Source organism: Symphalangus syndactylus, chromosome 6 (genome assembly GCF_028878055.3).
Source record: "Symphalangus syndactylus isolate Jambi chromosome 6, NHGRI_mSymSyn1-v2.1_pri, whole genome shotgun sequence".
Classification (NCBI taxonomy): Eukaryota; Metazoa; Chordata; class Mammalia; order Primates; family Hylobatidae; genus Symphalangus; species Symphalangus syndactylus.
The window spans coordinates 69231716-69259033 of NC_072428.2; the positions used below are offsets into that span (position 1 = coordinate 69231716).

The 27318-nt window shown below is 39.5% G+C and overlaps 2 long non-coding RNA genes and 1 pseudogene across 2 annotated transcripts in view; 1 reads left to right on the forward strand and 2 right to left on the reverse strand.

Annotated features, from left to right (window-relative positions):
• The window catches only part of LOC134737019 (uncharacterized), a 94722-nt gene extending 73593 nt beyond the window's left edge, over positions 1–21129 (forward strand). The window contains exons 3-6 of the long non-coding RNA XR_010121540.1: positions 16538–16648; positions 17434–17667; positions 20012–20264; positions 20715–21129. This is a non-coding gene — a long non-coding RNA (uncharacterized lncRNA). The remainder of the gene's footprint in view (positions 1–16537; positions 16649–17433; positions 17668–20011; positions 20265–20714) is intronic.
• LOC129483934 (glyceraldehyde-3-phosphate dehydrogenase-like) lies at positions 1477–2539 on the reverse strand (annotated as a pseudogene).
• On the reverse strand, positions 20959–25892 carry LOC134737018 (uncharacterized). The gene is made up of 2 exons (XR_010121539.1): positions 25436–25892; positions 20959–23087 (listed from the first exon to the last, which is right to left on the reverse strand). It is a non-coding gene; the product is annotated as an uncharacterized lncRNA (long non-coding RNA).
• Between the last annotated feature and the right edge of the window lie 1426 nt (positions 25893–27318).

Sequence of the window (27318 nt, forward strand, 5' to 3'; positions counted from 1 at the left end):
CTTAATTTTTTCCAGGAGAGAGAGGATGGTTTCATGTCTGTGAATCGTGACCCTACAAGCCTTTGAGAACAGTTCAGGATCACTGCTCTTTACATCTCTAGGTTGAGGAGAAGAGTACACTTGATAGTGTATGAAAAGTGCCTAGCAGAGAGACTGCACTTAATAGGCATTCAGGCAATTTATATACTAAACAATGATGGTGGCTTCCCTGGATTTTTTACCCCTAATGTATTTTAGGCTACAAAGTGGACTGTCTCCTTTCACAAATTGAATAGGTAAAACATGGGCTCACAGAAAATTCAAATTTCAAGACACACTATATTTGTTTTATGGATACCCAGTAATGTTGTCACCACTAAATTAGCACATTGTGTTAATACCAAGCTTACTTGTTTACAAAACTAACTAACCAACCAACCAACCAACCAACTAACCAACCAACCAAAACAACAAATAAAAAAACAACTGAGTGATTCAGCAACTAGGAATGTTGAGATATCTTAAAATTTTTAATTCTCAGTTGACATGGAGTCAATTTCATGCACTAATTTAGACTTTTTCTGAAGCATTTTTTAGTCTGTAGCAACTCTTGAGGTAAAGAACTTCATAAATTTATTTCTTAATATGAGAGATAAGTCTCCTCCTCCTTCTCCATCTCCTCCTTCTTGTGGTTAAATTAACTCTTTCAAACTTCAAGCAGAGTTTCCTAGGTTTAATAGATTAAAATTTCCAAATTATGTTTACCCGTAAACACAATCAAATTTTGTGAGCATCCTTCACCAGTTTGGCTGTCAATCATCACCAGTCTATTGCCAAATATTTCATTCCTGTCCTTTCCATCACATAGAAAAAATTGGATTCCCACTAACTTTGATGTTAGGCATACTCATGTGCTTCACTTTTCCTCATGAAATCTGAATGAAAGTGGCATATGGCTGCTTCCGAGCAGAAATTTAAAGAGCCATGATTAATTTGCTCCCATCTCTTTCTCTGCCAGAGTAATTGTTGAAGATTAAACCCTTATCAGAGTGGATGCCTGAGTTACTAGTATGAGCTGTGCTGACCTGAAATTTACAATGAAAAAGAGAAATATATCAATTATTTTTTGGATGCTGAGATTTGGACATTGTTTTTAAATGTAGTAAACCTAGCCTATTGTGATAAAATACAATTGCATTATAGATTTGCAACTTTTCTCTCCTCAGGCTAACAATGTTGGTTTCTAATCATATCTTTAAGTCAAGGCAAACATGTGCCATCTGTTTATTCTAAGGTCTTCTTATACTTTTTACTTTCTTTTTTTTAATTTTGGCTGAGCACAGAGGACTTTATTGATGGTTCATGACAAGGAGGGGCTCCCTAGGCCCCTCCCTCTTCAGGGGATCTGCATGGAAACTGTGAGGAGGGGAGATTCTCAGTGTGGTGCGGAACTGAGTGTGGCAAGGACTCCCCAGCAGTGAAGGCCTCTCTCTTCCTCTCATGCTCTCACTGGGGTTGGCAGTCCAGGGGTCTTACTCCTTGGAGGCCATGTGTGCCATGAGGTCTACCACCCTATTGCTGTAGCCAATTCATTGTCATGCCAGGAAATGAGCTTGACAAAGTGGTTGTTGAGGGCAATGCCAGCCCCAGCATCAAAGGTGGAAGAGTGGGTGTCACTGTTGAAGTTGGAGGAGATTACCTAGTGCTCAGTGTAGCCCAGGATGCCCTTGAAGGGGGCCTCTGATGCCTGCTTCACCACTTCTTGATGTCATCATATTTGGCAGGTTTTTCCAGATGGCAGGTGAGGTCCACTACCAACACATTGGTGGTGGGGACACGGAAGGCTTTGCCAGTGAGCTTCCTGTTCAGCTCATGGATGACCTTGTCTACAGCCTTGGCAGCACCAGGAGAGGCAGGGATGATGTTCTGGAGAGCCCTGCGGCCATCACACCACAGTTTCCCAGAGGGGCTATCCACAGTCTTCTGGGTGGCAGCAATGGCATGGACTGTGGTCATGAGTCCTTCCATAATACCAAAGTTGTCATGGATGACCTTGGCCAGAGGTGCTAAGCAGTTGGTGGTGCAGGAGGCATTGCTGATGATCTCGAGGCTGTTGTCATACTTCTCACGGTTTACGCCCATCATGAACATGGGGGCGTCAGCAGAGGGAGCAGAGATTATGATCCTTTTTGGCTCCTCCCTGCAAGTAAGCCCCAGCCTTTTCCATGGTGGTGAAGATGCTGGTGGACTTCACCATGTACTCAGCCCCAGCATCACCCCATTTTATTTTGGAGAGATCTCGCTCCTGGAAGATGGTGATGGGATTTCCCTTGATGAGAAGCTTCCCATTCTCAGCCTTGATGGTGCCATGGAATTTGCCATGGGTAGAATCATACTGGAACAAGTAGATCATGTAGTTGAGGTCAATGAAGGGGTAGTTGAGGTCAATGAAGGGGTCATTGATGGTGACAACATCTACTTTACCAGAGTTAAAAGCAGCCCTGGTGACCAGGTGCCCAATATGGCCAAATCCATTGACTTTTGCCTTCACCTTCAGCATGGTGTCTCAGGGATGAGGCTGGTGATGCATGAGAAGATGAGGCTTTCTGTCAAATGGAAGGAGCAGAAAACCTATACTTTCTACTTTCTTTCTATACTTTCTACTTTCTTTCTATACTTTCTGATAAAATTCTGGCTTTAATTTCTTTGCCTTTTGCCATCATCATCATCATGATCATCATCATCACCAACATTATCAGTGATGTGCTTAACAGTAAATTCCAAGCTCCTAAATTTTAAGGGATAAAATAAGTTATTTTTCCAATAGCCTTATTTTAGAAACGAGACAACTCAGATCCTCCTAAGATAAGAGATTTATCCAGGACCATACGGTAGACTTCTTTTCAGTTTTAACTTGAAATTTTTTTTTAGATATTTGTAATTCATAACTCATGCCATTCATTTATTTATTCATTTTTGTGGTTTATTTGTTTGTTTGTTTGTTTTTTAGTAGTGTCATCCATGATGGATATTCATTCAAGTTTTTAAGTTAAATTTTTAAAAAGTAACTGCTGGCTAGTGGAAGAACCAGGATTAGTCTCAATGATTGTAGCTTGAGATCAATGCTAAGTGTATTAGTTTTTTAGGGCTGTCATAACCAAATAGCATAGGCTGGTGGCTGAGACAACAGAAATGAATTGTTTTCATGTTTTTGTTTGTTTGTTTGTTCGGGACAAAGTTTCATTCTTGTTGCCCAGGCTGGAGTGTAGTAGCATGATCTCAGCTCACTGCAACCTCCGCTTCCTGGGTTCAAGCAATTCTCCTGCCTCAGCCTCCCAAGTAGCTGTGATTACAGGTGCCTGCCACCATGCCTGGCTAAAATTTGTATTTTTAGTAAAGACAAGGTTTCACCATGTTGGCCAGGCTGGTCTCGAACTCCTGAGCTCAGGTGATCCACCTGCCTCGGCTTCTCGAAGTGCTGGGATTACAGGCATGAGCCACCATGCCTGGCCTTGTTTTCATAGTTCTAAGGACGAGAAGCCCAAGATCAATGTGTCAGCAGGTTCAGTTTCTTCTGAGGCTTGTTTTCTTCGCATACAGATAGCTGCCTTCTCATTGACTACTCCCTTGGTGTTTCCTCTGCATGCACACACACCTGGCTTCTCTTCATTTATCTAAATTTCCAATTCTTACAAGAATGCCAGTCAGATTGGATTATGGCCCACCCTGACAGCATTTTACTTTAATCACCTCTTCAAAGTTCCTGTCTCCAAATACAGTTACATTCTGAGGTACTGGGGTTAGGGCTTCAACATATGAATTTCGCGGGCATAAAATTCAGCACTAAGATATGACAAATTGATAACATTTTAAATTAAAAACAAAGCAAAACCTAAGGTTAGAATCTCAGTATTGTTTCTAGCAGCTATGATATTTATGCAGTATCACGTCATAGAATTTAACATAAAATATTAACAAGACTTCAGTATTATTTGCTCATCTAATGAAAGGCATTTATTCCCAGTTTTTACAAAATATTTATCCTGATTTAGCTGATAGCTGAGGTCCTTGTGCTGAGCCATCTGCAAATTCTGTGTAAGACTGACCACACCTTTGAATGGGGAGCCTCCCAGGTGCCAAATAGAAGAAATTGTGCAGAATAATCTGACTCACACTAATGATAGTCATCATCCTTACCTTCTCCTTTGCTCCCTCCCTTCCTTTTCCTTTTCTTTCCCAGGTTTTCTGTGAGTACACCGACAATTTCAAACACTATACTAGGAACTGAGTTTGGATAAATCATAACGTGCCCCAGGGGCTCACTTCTAGGAGAGGGGACAGATAAGTAATTGCACAATTATAATATAATTATAACATACTATATAATGCTCTAGGCTCTATGAGTATATGAAAGAGGTATTTATAAGTCAGAATTTGGGGGAAAGAGTCTTATAAGTTACATTTCTACAAATGTTTTTTTCTTTTCAGAGGATGCTCCTAAATTACTGCCATCATATCACAGGAGATAGAACATGTATGAGGCACAATGGGAAAGCATAGGATCAATGTTTTAACTAACGAATGGGAAATAGGCTCCAAAAGCAGACTGCCCATTGAAGCCATCCCCTTGAGAGGTTATTAATGACTTCCAAAGATGTTGCCTTTCCTTAAAGCTCTTTTGGAATTTGTATTTGGTTAGACTGTGAGCTCTTCTAGAGCAGAACAAAGCTTAACTTGATGCACGGTGTATGATTGATGTTTATAGAACAAGTAAGTGAACTCAGAGACAGTGGCTCATTTTTGATACCATAATTGGTGAGTAATACTTGTTCCTGGGGTGTTTGGGGTTTTTAGAGACTTAAGACATCCAGATTTAACAAAACTGTGATCAGACTAACAATGTTTAGAGTTCAAAGTGAGGCATAGCTCTATAGTAATGGAACTAGATTTCTTGCAAACCGTCTCCAAAGAATACCAGAACAAAAGTAGGAAGAAAAGAAAGTGTGTGGTTTTTTTTTCTTTTCTTTTTCTTTCTCTTTTTCTTTTTATTTAGATGGAGTCTCACTCTGTCTCCAGGCTGGAGTGCAGTGGCACGATCTCAGCTCACTGCAACCTCTGCCTCCTGGGTTCATGCCATTCTCCTGCCTCAGCCTCCCAAGTAGCTGAGATTACAGGTGCCCGCCACCACGCCCGGCTAATTTTTGTACTTTTAGCAGAGACAGGGGATCACCATGTTGGCCAGGATGGTCTCGATCTCTTGACCTCGTGATCCGCGCACCTAGGACTCCCAAAGTACTGGGATTATAGGCATCAGCCACCGTGCCTGGCCAAAAATGGATTTTGATGAATAGTAACGTCTTCCTCAAATATGAAGAGTATTGGTTGTAATGTTGCTTGCAGGAAATTGATAAGCACTTTTTAAGAAAAGTAGATTATATAGAAGCATCCTTTCTTTTTTTTATTTTACTTTAAGTTCTGGGATACATGTGCAGAATGTGCAGGTTTGTTATGTAGGTGTACATGTGCCATGGTTGTTTGCTGCACCTATCAACCCGTCATCTAGGTTTTCAGCCCGGCATGCATTAGATATTTGTCCTAATGCTCTCCCTCCCTTGCTGCCCACCCTCCAACAGGCCCTGGCGTGTGATGTTCCCCTCCCTGTGTCCATCTGTTCTCATTGTTCAACTCCCACTTATGAGTGTGAACATGTGGTGTTTGGTTTTCTGTTCCTGTGTTAGCTTGCTGAGAATGATGGCTTCCAGCTTCATCTATGTCCCTGCAAAGGACAGGAACTCATTTTTTATAGCTGCATAGTATTCCATGGTGTATATGTGCCAATTGTTTTTTATCCAATCTATCATTGATGGGCATTTGGGTTGGTTCCAAGTCTTTGCTATTGTAAATAGTGCTGCAGTAAACATACTTGTGCATGTGTCTTTATAATAGAATTATTTATAATCCTTTGATTATATACCCAGTAATGGGATTCCTGGGTCAAATGGTATCTAGATCTTTGAGGAATCATCACAATGTCTTCCACAATGGTTAAAGTAATTTATACTCCCATCAACAGTGTAAAAGCATTCCTATTTCTCCACATCCTCGCCAGCATTTGTTGTTTCCTGACTTTTTAATAATCATCATTCTAATTGGCATGAGGTGGTATCTCATTGTTGTTTCGATTTGCATTTTTCTAATGACCAGTGATGATGAGCTTTTTTTTCATATGTTTGTTGGCCACATGGTTGTTTTCTTTCGAGAAGTGTCTGTTCATAGCAGAAGCATTTCTTCTGGGAACAAAAGTATCATCCAAGGTTTACTTAAACACCAGAGGATTTTGAATAAGCAAAAATGTCCTTGAGCTGACTTTTGGGATTGGAGCTGGTGAGTACTGCATTACTCAGCATGGCAATGAAAAGCATTTGGAGTTGCTAGGAGCAATCCTGGAAGTCCACTTTAAAAAAGATCATAGGGAAGAGAAAGAGAGAAGCCACTGAGATGAAGAAAGAGCACGTGACACCAGTGTGCCTGGGTGGACAAAAGACAAGGGATGGATTGTTTCAAATAGAGGTTTGGTTCACACAGGGATTCAGTTCTTTGCTCCCTACACTGATGTTACAGTTACAAGCACCATACCCGCATGATCTTATTGTTGATATTTTTTAAGATCAAGGAAAAAACCTGAAAGTCCATATCTGAGTGAAAATGGTGTATGTCAGGGGCAACATTCAAGGAAGATAAAATAATTCATAAATAGAACTGCTTTATGGGAGCAGGAGCTCAGAACTAGGAGTAACAATAGAAACCCAGATCCTCCAGAGATTCATAGAACTCTTAGAAAAGGCTTAGACTATGGCCTGGGGGTTCTAAGTAGCCTTAGCTTAAGCGGAAGCCTTACCCCAATTGACATATGAGTTTCATATAAAAGATAGCACTAGACAAAATCTGAGCACCTCTATTTTGATTATAGAAAATTGGTTCTGAAGCTTTTTTTTTTCTTTTCTGGAATTTTCTTCTTTCTTTACTAAGAAAAAAGTTCCACCCTGCTACTGCTGCCCCTACAGAGTCGATCATGATATTTGCTGGGTTCCCACTGTATTTTCTAGAAATTTACATTTTAGCACCTGTATAAGTTTTGGACAATTTAGAAATTTTCTGCTCCTTTAGATTCTGAGCTACTTGAGGTTGGGGAACATGTCTTATTTTTGCTTATCCTGAACCCTTTGTTTCTATCAAATATCCAGTAAATTTACTGGATAAATGAATGAATTAATGATTAAATGTATGTATGCATGAATCAATGAATGAGGATGAGTATCTATGCTCCTAGAAATTATAACCTAAATACAGAGAATTTTAAGTAACAGAGTACAAGTCTGGGTGTAAATCAAAACTAAAGCTTTTCAAACGTCAAAAAGAATTTTGTTTGACTTCCTTCTTAGAGACGGTTTTGGTTTGCTTGTTTTAAACATCTTTCATCTCCATCCCTTGTTTTCTGGAATTTCTATAAGCTATCACCATCCTCCCCACCACAACCCTGCTAAAAAAGGCCCTTTTCTGAGAAACAGAAGAAGAAATAAATGAAATTGGTTTGCATGCCTTAGTGCTTATGATGAAAGAACAACCTGGAAACAATTCCCATTACACTTAGCAAAACCATTTTTCAGTCTATACAGCCCACTATCTAATTACAGTATTGGAATACTGTTAAGAATGGAGCAAAGTTCAAAGAATCAATTACATCCCCAATCAAAGTGACTGGCCACACTTTCAGTAGCTGGTGAGAGTGAAGAGGAAGTCACTAAACCAGAAGATTTAATCAATCTGTTTATCATGTGACAAGAAGCTCTTAAGTATTCCTATTGCTGTTCTTATAGAGTCTTCATGTCACCCAAATGGAGGCAAGAGACCTCTTTAAAGAGATCAAACAAGGTTGGTAACAGAAGTCCACAAGTGAACCTGAACCCTGGGGAGGGATTATTGAGAGAAAACTAGAAGCATCAATTTGCCCTGTTCCCCATCTTCTTCAGAGACCTATGTTGAGAGCTGGCCAGGATGAGTCAACTATTGTTGCCAGGCAGTCAACCAAAATACAGTCTATTACTGGAGAAAAAGCAGTGCATGTGGGAAGGAACTCAGCTCTCTTTTGTGGGCTTTGTATTGTTACTGCATAGCAGAGGATCCAGAGAGAGGAAACTAGCTTTAGTGGCTTTTTTTTTTTTTTAAAGGAGAATACTTGATTTGAACAAATAGAACTGTGTACCCTCCCTAAAATTCTGTTTATTTTGTACAATTTGTTTCCAAGGATCTTTGGTACAATTTAATCCTGGTGAGGGGTATGATGCCATGTGAGCAGAATAAAAGGCTGACATTAAGAAATCATTTTAGCTCTAGAAATAAATGTGGGCTGGAGGAAGGAAAGGATGTGGCCTGGTGGCAAGGAGAAAAGAGGGTGTGCCAGGTGAGGAGCACATGAAATGTGAAATCCTATGAGCCAGTCTGTTTCTGGGGTTGGAAGGCAGGGCTATTGTGTAAAGGGCAAGGCTAGAAAACTACTGTGAGGCAGAAGAGTGATTATATCCTGGGGAGGAGATGCTTCAGCCTCTCAAGTCAGATCCACAGACATTTGCTTCATTGTTTGTTTTGATAAGTAGGGGCTACTGTTCACATCTGAGAGGAATGGCATGACTAATGTGATGCTCCTGATAAGTTCTCAACCTTGGTTATATATTGGAATCACTTTAAAATTACTAATGCCCTGGTATTTTATGAAGGTCTCTAGGTGATTTTAATATGCCACATGCTAGAAGGAGCACCCTCACTTTACCTGGGCGAGTTCAATCTTACAATATACCTGATAGTACTTCTTGACTTCTTTGACTTTAATGACCACCTGCAATGTGGTTACCTGCTGATACAACTGCCTCCTAAACTAGTGGTTTTCAAATGTCAAGGTGCGTAGGCATTTCCAGTATATCTTGTAAAAGACAGAAGAAAAAGAGACAGATTTGATTCAGTAGATCTGGGGTAGGGCTTGAGAATCAACGTTCTAACAAAAATGCCCTCTTCTGTTCCTCAGAACACACTGTGAGTAGTAAGCTCTTGCATTACAACTCCTCATAGCCTTGTTCCCGCTTCCATTTGGTGTAGCCCTCAAGAGTGCAGGCTTTGGGTTTAGAACACTCTGGCCTCTACCCTCTACTAGCTGACTGAGTCTGGGCAAGTTGATTAACCTTAATTACCTAGTTTCTTTGCCTATAAAATGAGGATAAATGAAGGTTTTGTGAGGACTATAAAAGATTACCTTAAAGTGGACTAACAGTGCAGGGACTTGCACATGGTTAGTCCCTAGCTTTCTCTAACTCCTAAGATGCTTTGTCTTGTCAGAGCTCCTTTAATTGTTTCTTGGTTTCCTACTTTATAATTTATGTAGAATCTTATAGAAATTCTCAACTGACCTCTAGCTCTTGGAATCCTCCTAACTTCCCCAAACTGTTGCTTCTTTTCTGGCCTCTATTCCGTTTCCACTCAGCCTGTGTTCTCTGGTCAATCATGCAGACCATGGTTTCTATCCATTCATTCATTAAACAAACAAACTGAGCACCCCATATGTGCTAGGCATTGTGATGAGCTCTAGGAGTATATTCAATGCATTCAGTGGTGGGCTGATAAATGTTTCATGATGGTGTAAAAACGTATGTTTATGCACACATACATAAATATATACTTTTTAATATAAAACATTAATGTAAAGAAAGTATAGTGTACGATTTACTCTTTATTTTAAATGTAGCCATTTTGTTTCCACAGAATTTTTTTGTTTTATTTTTTGCTGAACTATTGTATTTTTAGCCAAGCTATGGTTGTATCTGATGAATGAATATAGTTCATATAAGAATGTTACTTGATTCTTTTGTATTAATAAGATTAAAGTAAAATTACATAGTAAGTTGTAACTTCCTTTGTTTGTCAATATCATGAGCTGCTTCTTTGCTGAATCATAGGTTTCAGATACTGGAAGAATAATATTTCTTTGAGTTTTTGCGTAATGGCTATAGACATGACCTGCTTTAAGCTTAATCTGTGCTGTTAACATTTTCACCATCATTTTCTTAAGTCTAAACAATCAAATAAACAATACATCAAGATGTCAACTAGTGTTGCTGATTTATTTGGTATAAATACACCCACTATTGTCAATTTCAAGCTACCAACATAATGTATAGTAATGGCAAAAACTGCAATTACTTTTGCACCAACCTAATAATGACACTGAACAGGAAGTTGAAAAGATGTGCGGCGGTCCGTCAATAGATAGTATTTCCACCATAGAGATTGAATTGGGGAAAATAAATCAAGAGAATAAATCATAGTAAACACTATGACAATAAACAGGAAATGAATTAGAGCATTTATTATGTTTTTAGAATATAATTTGTTTTTTTAAATAATAGCTATGTTTAACAAACAGATTTAAAAATTCCTGAAAATTTAATAATAAGCACCTGTTAGCTAGTACAAGCCAGCTCTAACACATCAGATTTGTGCAGTAGACATAGTCACTGATATCATGAAGCTTATACTCTAGAAATGGAGGCAGAGAAATAAATAAGCATGAATCTTATAAGAAGGGCCCCTAAGCCAAATTTGATGCTATAATTGCGATAGGCAGAATGTTGGCTTCCCAGGGACTTCACCCTCTGGTGTTTATGTCCATGAATAGATTACATTAAATGGCAAAAAGATTTTGTAGATGTAATGTTACAAAGCAATTGACCTTAAAATGGAGACAGTATCTTTGATTATCCAGATGGGCCTAATGTAATCACATGAATCCTTAAAACAGAAGGCAGAAGCAGAAATCAGAGTCAAAGCATAAGGATTATCAAGGCACCATTGTTGGCTTGAAGAGAAAGAGGACCATGCAGCAAGGAAATAGGGACCACAGTCCCACAACCATGAGGCACTGAATTCTGCCACTATCCAGTGAGTGTGGAAGAAGACCATAAGCCCCAGATGAGAGCTGCGGCCCTGGATACTACCTGGATTTTAGCCTAATGAGACCCTGAAAAGATAAACCAACCACACTGTGCCAGATTTCTAACCTATAGAAATAGTGAGATAAATTTGTGCTGCTTAAAAGTGCTACATTTGTGGTAATTTGTTACACGGCAATAGAAAACTAATAACAATTAGTAAAAAAAAATTATCAAAATAACAATAATCCAGGAATAGCAGGGAAAAGAATGTTTCAGCACTTTCAGGGATTTAGAGGTGTTGAATATGCCTGAGTGGCACGTACAAGAGAAAGAAAAATGAGAAATCAAGATGGAAAAAAAGTGTTCCTTCATGAAGAACATTTTAAGCTAGGAGAATATTCTGAATATTTTCCCAAGAGCAAAGGGAACCAATACATCATTTGTCATGATCAATTTTTGTTTATGGAAGATGGATGAAAAGGGTGTTGAATGGCAGGAGGCAGATCATTTAGGAGACTTTTTCAGATCAAACAAGCACGGTGAGGATGGAGAAAAGTGGATTGCGGTGCCTTACCCTGTGTACTCACTATTGTCTACTGTTTGTTCTTTCTCTCGTTTGCTTTTTAGTTGTGCTCGACAATCACTGTTTTAGCACTCTGTGCCAGGCACCATGCCAGGCAGTGTGGATACCACTTCAGGCTCCCAGACCTTGGTAGGGATCATGTTGCTGCCCTTTTTCCCCCAGAAGCTGTGTAAAGTAATGTAAATACATAGTTTATGAATTCGAAAAACTAGTTCTGCCACTTATAAAGTGCACAACCTAGGGCAAGTCACTTAACTCTCTGAGTTTCACTTTCCTGATTTGCAAATAACTGCTATAGCTACTTCAGAAAGCTATTGTGGCCAGGCGTGGTGGCTCATGCCTGTAATCCCAGCAGGGATGCTAAGGCAGGAGAATTACTTAAACCCAGAAGCTCAAGACCAGTCTTGGCAACATAGTAATACCCTGTCTCTATTAAAAATAAAATAAATAAAATAAAATAAAATAATAAAATAAAATAAAATAAATAAAATAGAAGGCTATCGTGAGCATCAACTATAGAGTACATAAAAACTTTAAAAGTCATAAATGCTTTCCAGATGGTGGGCTGTCTTCTCTTCATCTCTTTACCTTGCATGTGTTCCAGCTTATCTCATATTCTTTCTTTCTCCAATGTCTCTTTCATTGTTGTTAATAAATTAGTTCAATGAATAATTATTTAGAGTCTATTACATACTATTCACTCAGCTGGATGTTTTTATGTATTTGTTTACACATTCTCTCATGCACATGTCTACACACACACACATACACACACACTTCTTGTTCTTCAAAGAGCTTACTCTCTGAACACTTAAGGCTATAACAACACTCATATTTTTAAGTAAAATATAAAAGTAGTTACAAAATATATAAGATTTGGCATACCTACATTTGTGTTTATATAGGTCTGTTGTGTGAAAGAAAAGAAGATAGAGAAAAATGTGACTATATACATAGAAACAAACATTGGAAAATATACCCCAAAATGTTAGTATATTTCTCTCTGAATAATTTCCTTTGTCTTTTTTCATATTTTTCTGTATTTTTCAAATCACCTGCTGTAAATACACTTTATGAACAGAAAAATAACTGAAAACATTTTAATAAAAATATGAAGTAGCAAATACTATAAAGGAATTACATGTAGAACGTTATGGGTCTATGTAAAAAAATTTTTTTTCACAATTAAATGATGCCAGAGTGGAGATGAATAGAAATTTTGCAGGAAACAACCTAGAGAATGCCATTCTAGGAGGAGGACCCAGCAGAAGTAGAGGCTCAGCATGGAGTGGTCAAGAAACACTATCATGTGTATATAGTTCCTGTTGCCTGAAGCGCAGCTTGAGGTAGAGCAGGAGACAACTCCCAAGGAAATCGGGTGCTAGGGGTCTTAAATTCTATCCTACAGGTGCTAAGACATTTAATCAGGGGATTCACTAATAGTCATACCTCCATTTTTGGTAGATTACAGCAGTGGTAGTGTGACATATGGAGAAAGAAGAGGTTAGAGGCAGGTGAGAAGCACGGAGACTCCTTAGGAAACCAGTTTCAGGTAAAAAAAAAAAAAAAAAAATGATGAAGGCCTGAACTAGGACAATACATTGGGAATGGAGAAAAATATTTTACAGATGATTAGGAAATATTTAGGGCTTAACTCCTATGCTGCTTAGGTCATACTGTGTGGCTAAATTAGTAACACCAAAACTCACATAAAAGAATACTTGTATGCGTACATATCGTGCCTGCGTAATTTTCCCACTGGAAGAAGAGTCTCAAAGGGGATGGGAAGGCCAAGAACTGACAATGAAGATTTCATAATCTGCCTTTGGACTAACTTCTGCAAGCCCAGACGAGGCATTTGGGATGAGAAATTGCTGCCCTCTGTCTCAGAACCAGGCTGTGGAGAGATGAAAAAGAGCAATGAGTTGGGGAGAGGATTCCAGAGAAAGACCTGCGGGACTTGACGGCAGATAAGAACAGATGAGCAAATGTGGAGTCATGTGATGGTCACAGAACAGGCTGTGCAGAGACACAATTTTGGAAGAAAGAGAGGGAGTACTTTTGAGTCATTTTTAGTTTCTGCGGCAGCAGGATTTCCAACTGGCATAAAGATAGTCAGGAATGAACAGAAACAGTGAAGGGCCTGAGTGTGTCATGAGAACAGGATGTCAGGACTGGTTTGCTGTCAGCCGGAAACAACTTGGCTGTCCCTGCTGAGGAGGGACCCAGGGCATAGGGAGGAGTGAATTTTCCAACTCTCTCCAGCCCATGTTTCACCATATTCAATATCTGCCTTATGTTTGGGCTAAGTGAGCAAATGTTTTTGTGGTGTAATTTTGAGGCTTCCTCTTAAACTTCTCTTCTTGGTCATATAAACAAGAAGAATCTAAAATTCTACAAGTCAGGAGCAAATCTTCTCCTTCCTTACAGTGAATGTAGGGATTCAAATTCAAACTGAGCCATAAGTGACTGATCTCAGCCTTTCTTCTAGCAAGACTTGATGGACATGAAGCAGATGGGATGTCGGTAGGGATAAGAGAATCCTAATACAAGATGGAGAGGGAGAACAGAAAGGAAGTGTTCTGGAGACAGTAAGGCTTTGCAGTCAGTGCAAAGAGCCTGGGTCCAGAAGTCTGAGGGACCTCTGACACTTGCCTCCTGGGGTGATGCCCAGATAGGATCATGGCATCATTTATTTGAAGAGCTCTCTGAATTACGTTGCTTGGAGAAGTCAAATCTGGACTAGTCTAAGGGGCTAGACTACCTTGAAAATAAGATTCTTTCCATTTTCATAGTCAGACTCTATGGACAAGGAGGACTTAAAACAACAAATATTTGAAGCTTTTGCAGAAAATTAGAATCCTACAAAAGTGAGTTTTCCATAATGAGATTACAGAGGATTTAAGCTGAACCAGCATAGAAGACACTAGGTTAAAGTCACAAGAATGTACTATTTTTCAGTGAGGCCTGTTCTAAGTTTCAAAGGGCCATTCCTGCACTAGTTCGTCACTAAAATACATTTGGCATTTTGGAGGGTGTGTTTTTACTCAAAGGACAACTATTTATTAGGTGAAAAGCCCCAAAGCACAGGAAATATGAGATAGCAGTAGGTAGTAGGGATAGGGGGCCAGGGCTGCTCTTGACCCCAAAGTCTTCAGAATGAGTGCTCGGAAGTAATCTGTCATATGGCCTCCAGGAACCTGAAAACTGCAGGAACCACTTTTCTGAGAAGTCTTACTCAGCAGACATACCACCCACAGTTTCCTCTTCGCAGCTTGTCCAACTAAGACAAGAACAGCTGTCTTAGTTCTTCCTCTCTCCTCCCATCAATGAGGCTCAGAAAAGCCAGTAATTTGCCTTTGTTCTTCAGAGGGCAGCTCTCTCCCAGTGGTAAACACTCTAATACCCTCCAGGGGACTTTTTTTTTTTCTTTTTGTTTATTGACTTTCTAAAAAATATTTCTTATCTTTAACAGATTTTGTTTTTAGAGTAGAACAGTTGACAATGAGACAGAATGAGGTTTTCTTTATCATTTTAATGCTGGTTAAGCCTATTGGGATATGCAATAAACATTTATGTTATTGTTGTTGCTGTTGTTGTTAATAATTTGTTTGGGTTACACTTCTATCAGTTAGTTTTTTTGTTTGGAGTGGCTGAAATTGCTCTGGGTTGGGGGGATGTATGTAGAGTAGAAAAGTCAAAAAGGTGGGATAGGATTTCTGTATTAATTACTAGGTAAAAGTGTGTGTGTGTGTGTGTGTGTGTGTGTAAGACCTTGACTTAGAAATGGTAATTATCTTTCCAATTGTAAAAAACAGATCAGATCATTTGATGAACAATTTTAAAATTGACTTTTTCCTTTTTTTTTTTTTTTTTTAACAGACTAGACCAAGCAGTAAAAACTGAATTTTAATTATCTACTGGAAATTCCTCCAGAATAAAGGGTCTGGTTCAGTTTCTATATTGCCTCTATGGGTCCCAGTCTGTGAAATGCCAAGGGTTGGTCCGACCTGAAGTCTTCAGATTACCTGGCTCTTCTCTCCACCCCTACTGCTTCTTGCCTACCATATGCCGTAGTGCCGGCCAGCAAAGTGTACCTGTTTAATTCTCTAGGATAGAAAAGATTTCCTAGATTTTTCTTCTTGTCTTTCTATGTCCAAATGCTACCTACTTTTTAAAACAAAGACAACAGGCTGGGCATGGTGGCTCACGCCTGTAATCCTAACACTTTGGGAGGCGAAGTCGGGCGGATAACTTGAAGTCAGGAGTTTAAGACCAGCATGGCCAACATGGTGAAACCCGTCTCTATTAAAAATACAAAAATTAGCTGCACGTGGTGGTGCACTCCTGTAATCCCAGCTACTTGGGAGGCTGAGGCAGGAGAATCACTTGAACCCGGGAGGTGGAAGTTGCAGTGAGCCGAGATCGCACCACTGGACTGCAGCCTGGACAACAGAGCGAGGCTGCCTCAAACAATAAATAAATAAATAAATAAATAAATAAATAAATAAATAAATAAAATAAATTAAAACAAAACAAAACACAGACAACATACCTCCTTCATCATGAGGCCTCCTTTAATTCTTACAAACAAACAAAACCTTCCTAAACTTTCAAAGGGCGTTTAAGAATACATACCAGTGTTTCATTAATCTTTAAGGAGAATTTAGTGCATGCTAGGTTCTGCGTTAACCATTTTACATTTATTAACATATGTAGGTAGATACAACTTTTACTTCCATTTTGCATTTGAGCAGAAAGGTGCAAAGATGATAAAGTGACTTGCTCAAGGCCATGGGTGAATGGCTGAGCCACTTATTTGCTGTATTAATAGAGATGATGTCCTTCACCCTTTACTGATGTTTTTACCATGTCTTATCCATACCTCATTGTCTTTACATTTTACCCATTTATCAGCTGATTTATCTCAAGAACATTCTTGTGATGTGGCTATTACCATTTTCTTCATTTTATTAATTTTTTCATCTGTTTTCAGGCTATAACAAAATATAATAAACAGGGTAGCTTAGAAGCAACATAAATAGATTTCTCATCGTTCTAGAAGCTAAGACGTTCACGATCAAGGTAGCAGCAGAGTTGGTGCCTGGTAAGGACCCATTTCCTGGTTCATGGATGATGCCTTTTAGTGGTGACCTCAGATGATGGAAGAAGTGAAAGAGCTCACTTGGGCCTCTTTTATAAGGGAACAAATCCAATTACTAGGGCTCTACCCTTATGACTTAATCACCTCCAAAATGTCCCACCTCCCAACACCATTACATTGGTGACTAAGTTTCAACCTATGAATTTGGAGGGGACACAAACATTCGGACCATAGCAATCAATGAGTACAGCTTTCCCCATCCATGGGAAATATGTTGCAGAGCAAAAATTGGGCCAGGTAATTTGACTAAGGATTGCATCCTTCCCATGCTTCTGAGCAGCCTTGCCTAGCCTCAGTCAGGGTCAGCGTGACCATGCTTTTGTAGGCCAGACCTTCTCCTTTACCACAGCCACCTGAAGGTCTAAATTGTGGAGATGGGCAGGGCATGGCCCACACTGGCCCAGGCTTTATTGAAAAGCCTCCTGAAAGAGAGTGTGGGCAGATCCTTCTGAAGTTATACTATTTCCAACAGAATTGGGGGTATCACTTTATTACTAGCCCATTATAGTTGGTCATAGAATATTAGGAACCAGGTCAATATAGAGATTATCCAATGGCTTTCACTGGCCCAAGTCTTGGTATTGGTTCACAGAATGTTTCCTCCTCTTCTCTGAGAATGGAATAAAGGTTCAGTCCCATTTGGCCAATATACACTGTCTTAGCCTGGGGTGTTATAACAAGATGCTACAAACTATATTGTTTAAACAATAAAAATTTATTTTTCACAGCTCTGGAGGCTGGAAGTCCAACATCAGAGTGCCAGCATGATCAGGTTCTGGAGAGGACTCTCTTCCTGTTTGCAGACTGCTGACTTCTTATTGTATATTCCGATGGTAGAAAGAGAGCAAGAGAACTCTCTGAAGTCTTTTTTTACAAGGGTGCTAACCCCATTTAAGGGGGCTCCCCCCTCATAATCGAATTATCTCTCAAAAGCCATACCTTTCAACACCATTGCATTGAAGGTTAGGATTTCAACATGTGAATTTGCAGTGGGATGATGGGGAGAGGGACACACAAATATTTAGTCCATAATGCAGACTAACAAAAAGTGAAGTGGGGTAAAGGGTCACTTAAGTGAATCCTTGCAGTATTAAAGGACACATTATAGTTCATTTATCCTTTTGGTCAATAAATATTGAGCACGCACTATGAGCTAAATTCTAGGTGCATGTTAGAGCTTTGGTGATACCACAATAAAATAGCCTTTGTCCCTATCCTCAGGGATTTTATAATTTTGTGAAAGAGATATGCAGATAGGCAGTTAACCTGCAGGTGGTGATTGCTCACAAAGAGAAAAGCAGGGGGCTGTAAAATTAGAGAAGCTAAGCCCACTTACCCTTTATGGAGTTGGATACAGAATGTTTGCTAGAGGAAGTGGTGCCAAGTAGATTTAGATAAAGGAGAAGGTGGTGATTAGAGGATGCAAGTGATCGAAGGAATGAAAGGTAGTAGAAAGGAAATAGCACGCGAGAAGCTGTAGGAGAAAGGAGAAAGAGCACTTCCTGGCAAAAGGGATAGCACACACATAGGTTAGAGGTAAGAGGGCACAGCAAGGCTGCAGAAGCCTTGGGAGCTCAGCATGGTTCGAATGCAGTTGTACAGGAGGACTGGCACACACTCTGCTTCTTGGAGGTTACAGCAACTGCTACTCTCTGAGGGTTGTGTTACTTATCTATCTACTAATCTGACAACATGTCATAACACACTAAGGGAATTCCTCCAGACCTTTGGACAAAAATGTTCTAACTTGGTTCAAAATAATTTATACTCAACATTCTTAGTATCTTGCTTCAAAAATAAATGGATGAAGAATAGTGTTCTGGCTACAGTTCTGTGTAACAAATCGCCCAACTGTAGTGGCTTAAAATGACAATTATTTTATTATGTTCACATAAGTGTAGGTCAGGGGCTCATAAAGGGCTAAGGGAGGAAGCTTGTCATACATCTACGGTGTGAGCCTACCTCCTAGACAAGACAAATAATGGACCACTTGGCTTGTTTAGTGAGTGCGTGGTAAGCAGGGGCCTGTGAGAGTTTGCTTAAAGGCAGACTTCCTCCTCTGGTCACTTTGGTGCAGCCCATTCAACTGAGCCTTGCCTGGCCTTCCAGTTTCTGAACTCCTACTTAGCATCTGAGATGGCTTGACCCTCATTCTGCACGAGAGTTTATAAATGGACTTTTGTGACTGCACCAAACTTCTAATGTCACAATGGCTCTGCCTGCATATCCTTCTACTCTATGTGGTTTCATTCTTCTTCCCTTCCTGCTCAGAATTAAGTCTGAATTGAATGCTCCAATAGTCTCATAGATATCCTCATAGATATAGATATTCTCATAGGTATTCTCATATATCTTGGTTCATTCCTGAGGGTTCTTGAACCTCTCAGTTATTTTTTCTTCTTTCACCCCTGCATAATTTGAGAAAGCTTATCAAAGCTGGGAGTAGGAACCATGACTCATTAGTTTCTTTTAAAATTTCTATTTAAAAATATTTACTTATTTTTTTGAACAGGTAATATATTCACATAGATAAAAATCCCAAGATGAAAATATAAATAAATAGGTTCCCTTCCTCCAAACCATGTGCATCATAAATCCCCCCAATTTGTCTAGTACAGGTTCTCAAAACGTTTACTGAATTTTTATAGTCAAGTTCCTCAGTATGTAAACCTAGTACATTGGTTGGATTTACTATAAAGCTGACGAATCTTAAGCCTCAGGGCTTCTCACCTGCTGGGGCTCCTTCCAGGTCCTCTTCCAGAATCATCATCAACTTGCTTCTATGCCTTTGTAAAATATACAATTGTAATACATTTAAACCACATCATTTCTGTCTGTTGCCCCTTTCCACTGCAACCCCTTGGCATACTCTGCCTCCTATAAAGGGGCTTTAGAGTAGCCTGTGGCAACTTTAGGATATAGAAAAGGGGAAATTGAAATGGGAATACATTTTATTTGAGTTTAGTGAGAATTTATGAGCTTTACCTTGTATCACAATGTGAACCTGCAGGGCCAAAGTTATTTTGCTATGTATAAAAGTGCCCTATAGTATCTACAATTGGGATTATGTAATGGAAAAGAAGACAGTGTTTATTAATATGAATATTGTTATTTTTCTGAATTTTGTGATGTTTGTGGTATCCATCAGCATTTTTATATTTGTAATTTTTTCCCATTTCTTTTCTTCATTTCCTAAACACTTTTCATATAATTTCTTTGTTACTTTGCATTCCTTTTTTTCTTAGTGCAGTGTCCAAAACTGTAAGAATGCTTTATCCCACAAAAAATTGATCCTCTCTTTTACAGAATTGCCCAGCAGATGTCTTTTTCATTTCCTTTGCTTGTGGTTTGCCCATCTGTCAGCCGTGAATGACCCAAACAACATGGCACGCTATTTCTAACTCGACAGTCCTGGAACTTTCTTGACCTTTGACAAAGCCACCAGACCACCATCACCATCATTATTGTTTACAGAAACATGAAAATTCAACCATAAAAAGTCATCTTGGGCTGAGCATGGTGGCTCTAACATGTAATCCCAGCACTTTGGGAGCCTAAGGTGAGATCACTTCGGGCCAGGCATTGAAGATCAGCCTGGGTAACGTAGCCAGATCTCATCTCTACAAAAAATAAAAAACAAATGCGCTGGACCTGGTGTGCATCCCTGTAGTCCTGGATACTCCAGCAGCTGAGGTGGGAGGATCATTTGAGCCTCAGCCTCTGGAGTAGCTAGGACTACTCCCCAGTAGTGTCAGTGGTGCGAGCTCTGATCACACCACTGCACTCTAGCCCGGGCAACAAAGCAGAACCCCTTCTCCAACCAAAAAAAAAAAGAAAGGAAAAAGTCATCTTGGCTATGCCAATGCCAAAGTTAATGAGTTGAGAGATGAAGAAGACAAAAAGGAAAATCTTAAAGACATCATAAATTGGGGCACGAGACAGGAGATGGCTTCTTTGCTGCACTTTCTCCAAAAAACCTTCCTGGTTTGATTTCCAATTTGCTCAGCAGGTATGCTCACTCTTTCACTAACCTTGAGAGACATTGTCAGATGTGCATAAGGGAAGAACATGAAGGACGACAGATAAACTGTACACCGACACAGCACATGGAGTCTGAGTCATTTGTTTTCTTTGACACATCTTTACCATGCTGGATTGAAAGAGAAGAGACCATCAGTAAAGCAAATGGATCAAGTGGAGTTATAAATCAACTCTGTACTCTAGAGGATTGACTCAACTGCAGACATCTCCAATACACACCCTCATGGCTTTATTTTTTCTGCTTATGTGGAAAAATAACAGTAAATACAGTTAACTATTCCAAGACAGAAGAGTATTATTAAAAAAGAATACAATGTTATTGATTTTTCTAGACATAATCAGATATTTTTAAACTCTGATTTAATAAAACATAATGTAATTTCTGTTATGGGATTTTTTATGCTTTCCCAATGTTTATTACTCTGTGTGTTTCACACTTCAAAATGAGAGTATCGTAATAAGATCACTTGAGAGGATCCTGATCTAAGTTACAAAATCCCCATTGCCTTTATATCCACATTGTCACATTTCTCCAGTCATCTCTTTCTACTTTATTGAATCTATTACACTTTATACTTATTTATGTTTTTCTGTTTACTTTATATATACAATATAATGGGGAACATAGTATAAGAGGAAGGATGGCACTAGCAAGTGTTCCTAAGTTGGTTTAGGGAATGGGAATAAGGGTAGGAAGTTAGGAAAGCTTCTTAGAAAGTTATTAAAGCTTTTTAAAGCAGTACTATGGCTGTTTTGTTCTCCATTCTCTACCTAGCACATAAGGGTTCTTGACATTTGGGAGTTATTGTGATATAAGGAAGGGATATATGAGTAGATAAAAAATTATTTTCCAGGTAGACAACAGCTTGTTCAAAGAAGAAGGAATGACAGAGATCTGTATTTATTATTCATTGAAGGCCTACAATATGCTAAAAATGCTATATGGATATGTTTAAAGATAAATTTGAGTAGTGACCACATTAGTAAACACATCCACATCAGACCTGACAGCTTCACAGTTTTCAGCAATATTCAAAAAGAATATTACTTGGAAGAAACCAGGCAGTTGGCAATGTAATTGGGCTACAGCTGAAACCCTCAAACCTCTAAATTGCAATTTGTATCAGGAAATAAGTTCCCTTTGTTATTTAAGTCAGTTTGAGGTGGGTTTCTTTTATTTGCAACTGAGCTTTATGTCAGATAAGAAAGATTAAAAAGGAGAAAAAGTGACATGTTCTCACAGAGCTGTTCTAAATGTGGTCTGAAGAACAACAGCAATAGCAGTACTGCCTTGGAGCTGGATAGAAAAGAAAATTCTTGGGCCCCATCCGAGACCTGCTGAATCTCTGCGGGGGTAAGCTAGGCCTCTTCATTTAACAAGCCTTGCAGGTGATTTTTATGCAGGCTGAAATTTGAAACCTGTAGTCATGTGAGTTCCATAATCTGCATTTCTAATAAGCTGCAGGTACTCCTGGAAGGCAGGCCACCTTTTAAGTAGCACTGTTGTAAAATATTCTGTTTATTGAGTGGGCTCAGGCGAGGGCTTCAGAACTTCAAGGGATGTATACTGTTTTCCTCACCAGAGGTAAGTCCCAAATAACTGTGAACACATTCAGGCTAGTTTCTTTCAAAAGGAAGAAGTGAAGCAGCTGGGAGAATCTCTCTTCTCTGTATCAGCAGATCAACAATAAAGAAATATTTATCCCGCCGAGCGCGGTGGCTCATGCCTCTAATACCAGCACTTTGGGAGACCGAGGCGGGTGGATTGCTTGAGGTGAGGAGTTCAAGGCCAGCCTGGACAACATGGTGAAACTCCATCTCTACCAAAATACAAAAATTAGCTGGGCGTGGTGGTGGTCGCCTGTAATCCCAGCTACTCAGGAGGCTGAGGCAGGAGAAGTGCTTGAACCCAGGAGGCTGAGGTTGCAGTGAGCCGAGATTGTACCACTGCACTCCAGCCTGGGCGACAGTGTGAGAAAAAAAAAAAAAAGAAACGTATATTATCTCTTGTTCTTTGGCTACTAGCAACATGTATCAGTCTTTAATGATGATGAACAAAAAGTGAAAATATTCTGAGTAATTAAAAGGTAAAGAACTCAGTGCAGCTTGCAGCAGCAGAAATGTGTAACGTTTCTCTTTAGAGTAGTACCACTGGATGACTTAGTTACAAAGATCTTGTACTCTTGTGTGTCTTCACTTGTGTGTCATTCCCAGCAGGAAAAGATCGGCTTAGCATTGGGCCCTGTTATCACCCATGTGTTTAGGGGTTTGGGGAGTTCATGATTGGCTGGCTTATAGTAATCACATGCAGCAGCTGAGATGCTGTTCCGCTAAAGAGCTGCTGGAAATACAAAAACACAGATGTTCACGATAATGCCTCTAATACAGAAAAAATAAAAAAAAAAGTAATGTATGGAATAGAAAGTTATATAAGAAATCCAAAAGCTGAGGCATCAGAATGAATTTTGAAAAGTTATGACACTGATCTAACATGATGCATATATTTAATAAGAATACAAATAGTTAGCATATGGTAGTTACTGGGTATTCAAGGTAGGTATGATGCTTGTTTTATATACAGCAGGGTTTCTCAATCTGGGCACTATTTACATTTATTTCCTGTTTTTTGGCGGGGTGGGGTGGTGTCTTGTACATTGTACTATGTACTGCAACATCCTTGGTCTCTACTCACGAGATGTCAGTAGCTCCCCCATTCTTCACTCATGACAAACATAAATGTTTCTAAACTTTGCCAAATGTCCCCTGGTGTCAAAATTGCACTTGGTTTGGAACCACTGATTGAGATAAATTAGATCTTGGGAAACACATGCTCCAGTAAGAATAATTTTCAAATAATTTTGGGTAAAGTAAGTCTTGCCTTTGAACATAGGAGGCAGGGATCCGTTATCAGTGATTAGTAACTTTCTACTGATTCATTTAGATGCAAATGAATGTAAACATCTTTATCCTTCAGGAGATGTCCTATTTTTCTAAAGCATGTATTGTATAGGGGAAGGATAAGTTTTGGCGAAAGAGTTAACCATTTCTTGCTCTTTCTGACTTGGTGGCATTTGAAAATATAATGCTTTCTGAGGTTTGGGTAGAAAGTTGAAGGAAATAAGGACACTACAGATCCCAGGCGGTATGTTCAACATTTCCTCCTATCCAGAAGACTTTAAAAGAGAAACTTGATCGTGGAGTTGAACATTTGGCTCCACAGATGGTATTGGCAATCATCTGAATTTCTGGACAATGGCCTAAGATATTGGAATGATGAAACTTGGATAATGTAGCTCATCTCACTAAAGTGGGGGACACTTGCTTGTCTGGAATAGCTCTTCTCAATCTGTGGTCTGCAGAATACCAATTCTTGGGCCTTATCACCAACTTACTGAGCTCAGCAGGAAAAGGGGATTGGAAGACACTGAGTTAACTTCTGTAAATTAGCTTTACAGGTGCTCCTTATGCATTGAGTTTTGAGAATATATGGCCTACTAGATAGCTTTTTTGTCAATTAACAGCACTGAACTATGGAGAAGGTGAGAGAAAATACTTTAAGATACAGAGTAAAGACAGAAAAACATCAAGTATTTTATAACTCTAAAAAAAGAAAATAATAAAGAAGACCAGAAGGGGTATATGTTCATATTCATATGTGAAATTGAGATTAGCACATCAGGCAATCAATACAAATTTATTAAAATTACTGAGACTTTCTGGGTTGAAGCTCAAACTTGGAAAATGGTGGCTTAAGGGTAAGCTCTTTCCAAAAACAGTACATTTTTGTAGTGTGTGAGTGTCAGATCCCAGGGTCCAGGTCCAGCCCATGCTGTGGTCCGACGGGAGTGAGTGGATGAGGAGAAAGAACACGCGGGGGGCTGGGGGTGGGGTGGGGTGCGGGAGGGTGGAGGGGGTGTAGGCAGGTGAATTTGATTTTATTCAGCAGCAGCTCTCATCAACAGCTTACTTACACTACTTTACAGTATGCACCTTTATCTTGGCTGTCTGCTCTGGCTCTATGGCTCCTTCCACCCTCATGCCTGCAGCTGCACCACTGGCTCCCCCTTGCCATCACAGTCAGTAGCTTAACTCTACATCTGGGCACCAGCGTGAGCTGTGCTGTGGCTCCCTTCTGTGCATCTGCAAGATGGGACAGCTTTGGCCCTCTCTCTGGGTACCACCACAAGATCCATGTTGAACCGAGCTGAGCTCCAAGAGCCCCTGTACAGCATTAGCAGGGTAATTACACCTTTTACAGGCAATAGTGGCTCAGAGCCCAGTATGAACTTACAAAAACAGGTGATATAACAGATGGAGGTGTGCGCCTGTGCCTCAAACTTGCTGAGTCATGTAGGCCTGGATACCCACCCTGGCCTATCTTTGACCAAAGCACATCCATGTACCTTACAGGGAGGCAGGGTTCTACTGTATATCAAAGTGTGTATACTGTGGAAATCTTTAAATTAGACTTTAGAGTCCATTTCCATGGGGATAGCAGGAGAGGAACAGAGGTGACATCACAGTAGCTCTACATACAAGCAGCAGAGACCCATGACAGAAATGAGCAACATGTCCCAACTGTCATGCTCGACCCATATTTACTTCAGTAGGGATAGCATCATGTTTAAGAGGCCAAAGAAGAGAACTAGAGCCAGTGAATAAGACAAAGGATTTATTGAGGGTACTTACATGCAAGGTGGTCCAGTAGTAGCAGGCTGGACAGGAGAACTGCAACTGCTTGTAAAAAGTATGAAGTTTATATAGTATTTTCACTTAGCACCCTTCCCTTACCACAACCTCCACCTGGCAATCTTCATTTAAGCCCATACAAAGGGCCTCAATCCTCTGTATGGCCTGTATTCCATGGGGTGGACTGAGGGTTCAGATGTTCCTAGTACATAAGTCATAAATCTCCAGGTTGGCCACTCCTAGATTCCTTAGCTGAGAACTCTGAACACATATTCTTCTTAGACCATAGGGCATTCTCAGGATATGCTGTTATTGCTGTCAGGTGCATCTGCCATACACCAACCAAAGAAGCACACAAAGCCAATCCCACAGCATCTGCAAAAACACTCCTTCTGCTAAAAGAGTAACAGATTCTTGACTTTCTGATGATTTTGTTCCTGAGAAAGAGAAAGTATCTAAGGGGAACTGACACTTGAGGCCTAAACATATAGTGAAGTGAAAGAGATTTGCCTGTGAGCAGAAAGCTGCCATATGTTGCTAGTTTGTAATAGTGAGAGCAGGAAACAGTAAGTATAGCCTGAAGTTTGCTTTAAGAATCAGATTTCAAGAAATTCAGAGAAAAAACAGTCATGACACAGCATCATAAGACATCTGGAAGGGAAGTCTACTAGAGAAATAGAAAAGCTCTAAAAAAAAAAAAAAAAAAAAAAAAGCAATTCACATTGTATATTGCAAGTGGCCTCAACCAACAACACAAAGACATAATTTTAAAAGCCAGTGGTGTCATTCAGAGAGTTTGCTGAAATGACCAGATTTTTAAAAGTAGTATGTATATGTCAGAATAATGGATCAGATATTGTTTGGTTTACCTTTATTTTTCCATCTGCCATTCCAAAAAAATATTTGATCAGGCTAATTCATTGCCTCATTATTTTCTCTAGAGTGGGAAACAGAAGCTTCTTAGATCTATCACTCTTCTTTATTTTTCTGTAAAAGACTTAAACTTATAGAGATTATGCTATTCATGTCCCTGAAAGGTAGAGATGACAGTGATATAAATACTTTTGACAGATTTCCTTAGCCTGGGAAACAGATAAAGGTTGATGGGTTCTGAAAACAGCAAGTTCTCATGTCCCATTATGATTCACCCTCCAGAGTGTTTTCAGGACCATGGAGCATATGCCTGTGTGGAGCAGCTAAGGATAGCTGTATGCTATCCATATGGTAGCCATTGCCATTACCCAACTTAGAAAAGATGCCTGTGCCCTAGGGAATCAACAAGGCAGGATCATGTGTGTTAGGTCCATGAACATCTAAGAAGCCATCCGTATTGGCTGATACACAAGTACATTCCTAATACTCTGGTGCCCACCTTGGAACTTTCACACAAACTTTGATAAAATAGTAAAGAACTCCAAAAATGCATTATATCAAATTTATTATTAATAAATTATGTTGAACTCTTACTAGTTGTGTGATGCTGAGAAACTTAATTAGCCACTTGAGCTTCAGCTTCCTTTTCTGTAAAATAGGTATAATATATTTTATAAGGTATGGAAGATTAAATAAGATAATGTAAATATGGTGGCAACATAGTGTCAGAGACATAATAGAAACTGAATTAATAATTGCACTCTTCTTCTTCTTTTCCAAGTTAAAAAAAAATTCTTGAGATTTCTGGCTGGGCTGACAATTGAAGAACTATTTTAAAGTCTTCATAGGAGGACTTAGCCCACTCATTCATGAGTGAAAAAAACTGGAGATATATTTTCTTGAGAGACTGAAAGAGGCTATGGATTTGGGGACACTCAACAGAACAGTAAAGCTCTACGTAAAACAATATGTATTGGTCACGTTTTGCATTCCTATAAAGAAATACTTGT